At 44.7% G+C, this 7,233-nt stretch overlaps 1 pseudogene; it reads left to right on the top strand.

Annotated features, from left to right (window-relative positions):
• The first annotated feature begins 845 nt into the window (after positions 1 to 845).
• Positions 846 to 5,648, top strand: LOC138094837 (neugrin-like; annotated as a pseudogene).
• The last annotated feature ends 1,585 nt before the right edge of the window (positions 5,649 to 7,233 follow it).

Genomic DNA, 7,233 nt, shown 5'->3' with positions numbered 1-7,233 from the left:
CACGTTGGCTTCCTCTTCCAGAAAAGCTGCTTCCAAGGCCAGGGAGGAGTGTGCCAGGTACTGTGCCCAACCTTCTCTGTCTGCCTTGTGGGGGCAGATCCCAAATCTGAATTGCTCCTCAGCAGGGTAGAGGGGAAGCCCAACACTTGAGGAAAGAGGAAATGGGGTTATCAATTCTACCAGACTCTTTTCTTTCCATCTTGAAAAAATAGAAAGTTTTTTTTTTATTGAAGTATAGTAAATTATAGAGCTGAGACACCACACCCTCCCCCCTCCACCCCCAGCAAATTTCACAGCACCAAATGTCAGGATGGTTTATTTCTCTTCCTCGGTTCTTGTCTAGTCGCCACAAAAATTGAGAGCTATGAACCGAAAGGTGTAGAACAACAAACAAATTACAGCTCAGTTCAGCTCAAGCAGACAGATCTTTTATTAGTCCAACACAACCGAAGAAGCCCTCCTCATTCTTCCTACTGATCCCACTTGGCTTCCCCCTTTAACACGTCCAGTCTCCTCCTGCTTGTGCCCAGTGCCAATTACAAGTTATATAACAGCAAGTAATGCTGTTTATATCTTCCCATAATTCCATCTGTTATAATTAGATGTAGAATATTCATGAGCCCTTAATGCCTAAGGTTACTTGGAGAGTCCCACTTCTATCCATTCTGTGCTTAGGGAGCCTGTGGAAGAGTTGAAAAGTCCCTGTGTTATTTTGCAGCGTATCTGTGAGCTCTCCTGGGTGTGTCTGGGATGGGAGCTTAGAGATGGGTTTGCATCCCTTTCAGCCAAGCCTCTCCTTGTTGCTTCTACCTAACTTCCTACCTAAGAGTTCTCTCCCCAGTGCCCTGAAACAACAGAAAAAAGCCATCCAGTTCCAGAAAATTCAGAGATAAATGGAGGTGCCAGGTGCCCTGCCCAGGACCCAGTCATGGGAAGCCCTGGAGCAGCTCCAAGACAGACTAAGTTTTTTGTTTTGAATACATAATACACTATATATGGCTCAAAACTGAAACAATATAATGGGGCATATGCTTTGAGAAGTGTTAACCCTCCTAGTGTTCTATGGATCCTCTTTTTAATAATTTTTGTGTGTCACTTTCTAGGTTTCCTTCTGAAAATACAAGCAAGCTCATAATATAGAATGTTTTCACTTTCGTAGTCTGAAACAGGATCTATAAATACTTTTCTATACTATGCTTTATTCACTCAATACATTCCATTCCATTTCTCAAAAGAGCGCTCCTCATTCTCTTTTGTAGATGCTTAACAAACTGTAGTTTATTTCACTGGTCTTTTATGGTGGGCACTTGAATTGTTTTCACTCACTCGCTATAACAAATCGTGCTCTAGTACATAAATTTGTGTGCACATCAATCTACATATCTGCCAGAAGTATCTGTTATTCACATTCCCAGAAGCAGGGTTGCTGAAGCCAAAGGTAAATGGATTTGCATTTTGATAAATATTGCTAAATAGTCTTCTTTAAGTCATGTTCCACTTTTCATTCTCATCAGAGTAACTTTGGGGTTGAGATTTAGAATAAAGCGTGTTTTATAATGATGATCACAATTTTATGAGCCTATAACACCTCTCTTCTGTCAGCTTCCTGTATTGAATACCAGCCTTTTCAACTCTTCCAAATTCCTACCTGTCAACTCCCCTTTGGGGATCAGTAAATAACTTTTTTTTCGGAGAAAAGTCAGGCCATTAGGTAAAAAAAAGCTATTAAAGGCTCTTGGCCTCCTCCTTACCTTCCACTCTCAATCTTGTACTCTATTCACATCACTGGGGAAGTGGCTGTCCTTCACTTATCTAGGACCTGTCCTTTGGGTGCTCTAGGTCAAATTACTACCTAATTCCTCACAGACCTCCATCTGTCAACTTAATGTTGTCGGTGTTGTGGGTTGGACTCAGTCTATCAATAACCAGTGCTGTGGCTGGACCAGCCCTTGTGGGTCTTAAGATTACAAGATTCCCTTCAATAACCATCAAGAAACTATGGTGGTGGGTGAGGGAAGTTTAACACTTACAGGACCTGGAAATTACATGGCAAACATGAGGCCACACCGCACGGTCATGGGTAGAGAGAACAAGGGCCTGGAGTTCTGTTTTTATTGCGGTCGATTGCTGGGGCCTGGAGGTTTTTATTTTGGGGAGTGGATCTTATGGTTTTGAGGCCTCACTCTTTATTGGTGAATTTAACAGGAATTTAAGGCACAGGAAGAGAAAAAGCAAGTGGCCCAAGTAGTTAGCGGTTATTGTAGTCAACCATAAATCTCTCAGAGAAGGCAATGGCACCCCACTCCAGTACTCTTGCCTCGGGTCGCTAAGAGTCGGACACGACTGAGCAACTTCACTTTCACTTTTCACTTTCATGCACTGGAGAAGGAAATGGCAACCCACTCCAGTGTTCTTGCCTGGAGAATCCCAGGGACGGGGGAGCCTGGTAGGCTGCCATCTATGGGGTTGCACAGAGTCGAACACGACTGAAGCAACTTAGCAGCAGCAGCATAAATCTCTAAAACAAAGGTGCCTCAGTGTGTGTGTTGGGGGGCGGGGGCGGGGGGGTGGTGGGCAGCGCAGCACCCAGTCTTTTACCTGTTGTATGCCTGGCAGTGTATTTACTGAAGACAGCCATCTTTGAAGAGCAGGCAAAGCTTGCAAGCAAAGCTTCAGTCAGTCACTTGGATTACAAAAAAAAAGTGAAACCCAGCTGTCAAGGCTACACCACACTCCCTCCTTAGTTCCCTCCTGGCTGCCTGCTCTTAATGAAACTGCTCACAAATATGTCAGTGACTTCCTCAGTGCTAGGAATAACTGACTCTCAAAACTTGAGCTTGCCTAACATTTCTCAGCATTTGACCTTATCTGCATTCTTGAATTCTCTCTTGACCCAGGGGACCACTCACCTATTGGTAGGACTGGTTTTCTGTTTCCTCCCTGGGCTTCCCTTCTTCCTCCTGTGCCTGCAGTTTTTAAAGCTGTGTTCTGGGTTGTTTTATCTTACTCTGCCTGATGCCAGGTGGCTTCAACCACCTCTGCTGTTGGTTTCCAGATCCGTTGTGTCCGGGCCAAGTTGTCGTTCTGAATCTATAGTCAGCTGTGCACTAGACATTGCTGTATGGCTGTCACACAAGTTCCTCAAACTCAACATGTACAAAATAGAATCACTCTTGTTTCCTGACAGTTTCACTCTGCTCCTGTTTTTGCTATATCCCTGAATGGTCCCACCAATCACCCACTCTAAAAATACTGACTCTCAGCCTATTTCTTAACCCAATATTTAGTTCCTTACCAAGTACAACCGTTTGGTCTTCCTAAAATATATCTCAAGTCTCTTTCCTCCTCTGCTCTCGTTGTCCCCGCCTCAGTTCAGACTGCCTGAATTACTGACAGCCTCTTGCCTGATCTTTCCACCTCTGGTCTTCAACAAAAAGAAACACTGTTACTGAACCAGGTAACAACCACATCTGTTTGCCTGATGCAGGGCAAACCAGTGCTGAGACCCTGAGGTCTGCAGCAGAGAAAGCAATTATTTTCAGGCAGCCAAGCAGGGAGACGGGAGAACAAATCTCAAATTGGCCTCCCTGAAGGGATAGGCTTAGGATATTTATGGGGTAAAGAAACAGCGTGGCGGGACTTCCATGTGGTCCAGTGGCTAAGACTTCATGATCCCAATGCAGAGGACCTGGGTGCAATTCCTGGTTGGGGAACTAGATTCTGCATGCCACAGCTAAGACCCAGGGCAGTCAAATAAATAGACATTAAAAAAGAGAAACAGGGTGATTTAAAGCTTCAGGAAAGGTTACTGACATTGATAGGTCATTCAATGGACACTTGTGCAGGCCCAGGTGAATGTTCAGTGGTCTCAACTAGTTTGAGCTGGGCAAAACTAGCCCCGTGTCCTGAGTAACAAGCAACTATTACTACATCGACCCCTTAGTTGAAATGCTGACTACAGGGGCCAGTTAGAGGAGTTGTATGATATATTTTCTAGGCTGTGAAGCTGGGAGGGTATGCAGTTTGCAGGAACAATTAAAGCACTCTTGGTCAGTGAAAGCAAGTTACAGGTTATTATTACTCATTAATATACAGATTATAGTTCAAGGAATCTAATTAATGACTGCCCCCTATCTGACTTCACTGGGTTGAGCTTCAAAATGAAAATTTGCTCATGGCATTCTGCTGCTTAAAATTCTTCCTTTGTTCACTGTTGCTCTGAGATAAACTCCAGGCATGGTCTTCCTGCAGCTCCCACTGTCACACAGATTGAGCTCCTTCCAACAAAGGTGATGTGCTTCCTGTATCTCACCTGCTGCCTGCTCTACCATCAGTTCCTTTGACCCCTTGTTCCTCTCCTCCCCTGTGCCAGCTTTTTACAACTGCTGGTTTTCAGACCAGCTCTAGCATGGACTTCCTGAAGCAATTCCTGGGCCACCACACAGGTGTGGTGCTAGCCTGTCCCTGCTTTTCCTTCCCCAGTTCTCTCCTAGCATCCTCTGCTGGGATTCTTCTCATAAGTGTTGCCATGTGTTAATACATCTGTCTCCACCACCAGATTACATGTGTTTTTTTGGAATGTTTACTTACGGATAGGCCCTGGGCTGGATATTTATTAAACATTGTGTCATTCAATCAACACAGCAGTCTTTTTTGTTTTGTTTTTGGGTGCTTAGTGGGGCAGACAGGATCTTAGTTCCCCAACCAGGGATCAAACTCACCTGCACTGGATCTTCCAGCTCCCTGCATTGGAAGCACAGAGTTTTCATTACTGGACTGTCAGGGATGTCTGAATCATATGTTCTTTGAAGGGACAGACTTGCCTGTTCTTCTTGCATCCCCAGGATCTAACTGGAACCTGCCATGCAGTGAGAGGAATCCAGCTGATATGAAATGAAATGACTGGGAGCAATTGGGTGCTGCTGTCAGCAAAGAAGAATGGACTGTAGCCATTTAGTGGTGCAAGACAGAGACTGCATTTGCAGTTTTTCAAAGAGTTCTTCTTTTCATGTATTTATCACGAGTGTCACATTATTCATTAACTGTTCTGATAGGAGACGTCTTCACAGATGGAAAACCTGCTTCTTTTTTTTCATAGGTATTTACACAGGGAATATGCAGTCTTGGTCAGTTCCCAGATTGGGTGAAAGCTGTGATATCAGCACCATAGTGATCCAAAGGGTTTTAAAAAGCAAGTCTGTACCCACATTTGAATAGAAACTGAAGCAGGTTCAAAAAGTCCTCAAGAAAATCGGGTTTGCCCGCTTGCTCCGGTAGTTCCCAGGCCCTTGGGATTGCTCCAAACTACTTTCTGCAAGCCAGTCTATACTGGGGCTCTTTGCTGATGCCCAGGGATGAAGCCTCATCCAAAGGCCATGGTCACAGCACAGCTTTGAAAGCTATACAACTGAACACTCAATGATCAAGGAGACAGAAGGAAATGAATAAAGGAGTCCAGGGCCTGGAGGAGGGGAGAAGAGCTTTATGCCTGTTGCTGTTGCTCTAGGTCACCCCACCAGCGGCTGTGGGGGCGCCAGAGGTTGGAAGAGCTGAAGACAGGGGACCAGATCTTCAGCAACAGAGTAGTGCAGAGGAGATGAGAGTTCTTCAACAGCAACAGCAACAGGAACTTCCAGTACAGAATCTGAGTCAGAGATGTGCCATGTGACACACAATCAGGCAAGTATATTTGGTCTGCCTGGGTTTCTGTGTATGGATTATCCACCTGGGAAGCAGGGGAAACGATGAGCATGAAATGTTGGATGAAAGGTTTGAATCTGACAAAAGGCAGAGGACTTCACAGAGCAGATGTGCCTGGGAGTGGGGCAGTGACCAGCCAGGTAGAGTCCAGCCTACCGGAGCACAGCCCCTGCTCTGATCCACATGGATCCTCAGGACTCACCCTTCTCCCTTGCGCTGTGTGTTGAAACCAACCCATATTGCACGTGTTGTTACATGTTTCCATGATACCTGCAATATGTCTGGGAGGAGATCACCTCTTCTTGTTTTACCATCTGAGCCACCAGGGAAGCCTTCTTTTTGATTAATGAACACACAGTTCTGGAACTGCTTAGTCAATCAGTTATCTTCATTATGTGCAAAATGAAGCAAAATGTAACATAGCAGTCTGTGTTAATTTGTACTCTGGGAGGGTTTACCTGGGAAGGGAAGGGAAGAGGCACAGACTCCCGAAATGTAGGGAGAGAGATGTGGCCAGAGGAATCACCAAAAAAGAGCTCTGTACTTATCAGCCCTGCTCAGTGAAGGACTTTGACACCTAAAAACTGGATATTAGGCCTCCCCTAAATCCCAAAGAAAGGCAATGCCAAAGAATGCTCAAACTACTTCACAACTGCACTCATCTCACACACTAGTAAAGTAATGCTCAAAATTCTCCAAGCCAGGCTTCAGTAATATGTGAACCGTGAACTTCCAGATGTTCAAGCTGGCTTTAGAAAAGGCAGAGGAACCAGAGACCAAATTGCCAACATCCACTGGATCATCAAAAAAGCAAGAGAGTTCCAGAAAAACATCTATTTCTGCTTTATTGACTATGCCAAAGCCTTTGACTGTGTGGATCACAATAAACTGTGGGAAATTCTGAAAGAGATGGGAATACCACAGCACCTGACCTGCCTCTTGAGAAACCTACATGCCGGTCAGGAAGCAATAGTTAGAACTGGACATGGAACAACAGAATGGTTCCAAATAGGAAAAGGAGTACGTCAAGGCTGTATATTGTCACCCTGCTTATTTAACTTACATGCAGAGTACATCATGAGAAACGCTGGGCTGGAAGAAGCACAAGCTGGAATCAAGATTGCTGGGAGAAATATCAATAACCTCAGATACGCAGATGACACCACCCTTATGGCAGAAAGTGAAGAGGAACTAAAAAGTCTCTTGATGAAAGTGAAAGAGGAGAGTGAAAAAGTTGGCTGAAAGCTCAACATTCAGAAAACTAAGATCATGGCATCTGTTCCCATCACGTCATGGCAAATACATGGGGAACCAGTGGAAACAGTGTCAGACTTTATTTTTGGGGGCTCCAAAATCACTGCAGATGGTGACTGCAGCCATGAAAGTAAAAGACGCTTACTCCTTGGAAGAAAAGTTATGACCAACCTAGATAGTATATTCAAAAGCAGAGACATTACTTTGCTAACAAAGGTCCATCTAGTCATGGCTATGGTTTTTCCAGTGGTCATATATGAATGTGAGAGTTGGACTGTG

Source organism: Capricornis sumatraensis, chromosome 19 (genome assembly GCF_032405125.1).
Source record: "Capricornis sumatraensis isolate serow.1 chromosome 19, serow.2, whole genome shotgun sequence".
Classification (NCBI taxonomy): domain Eukaryota; kingdom Metazoa; phylum Chordata; class Mammalia; order Artiodactyla; family Bovidae; genus Capricornis; species Capricornis sumatraensis.
This window is presented reverse-complemented; position numbering and strand designations above follow the sequence as displayed.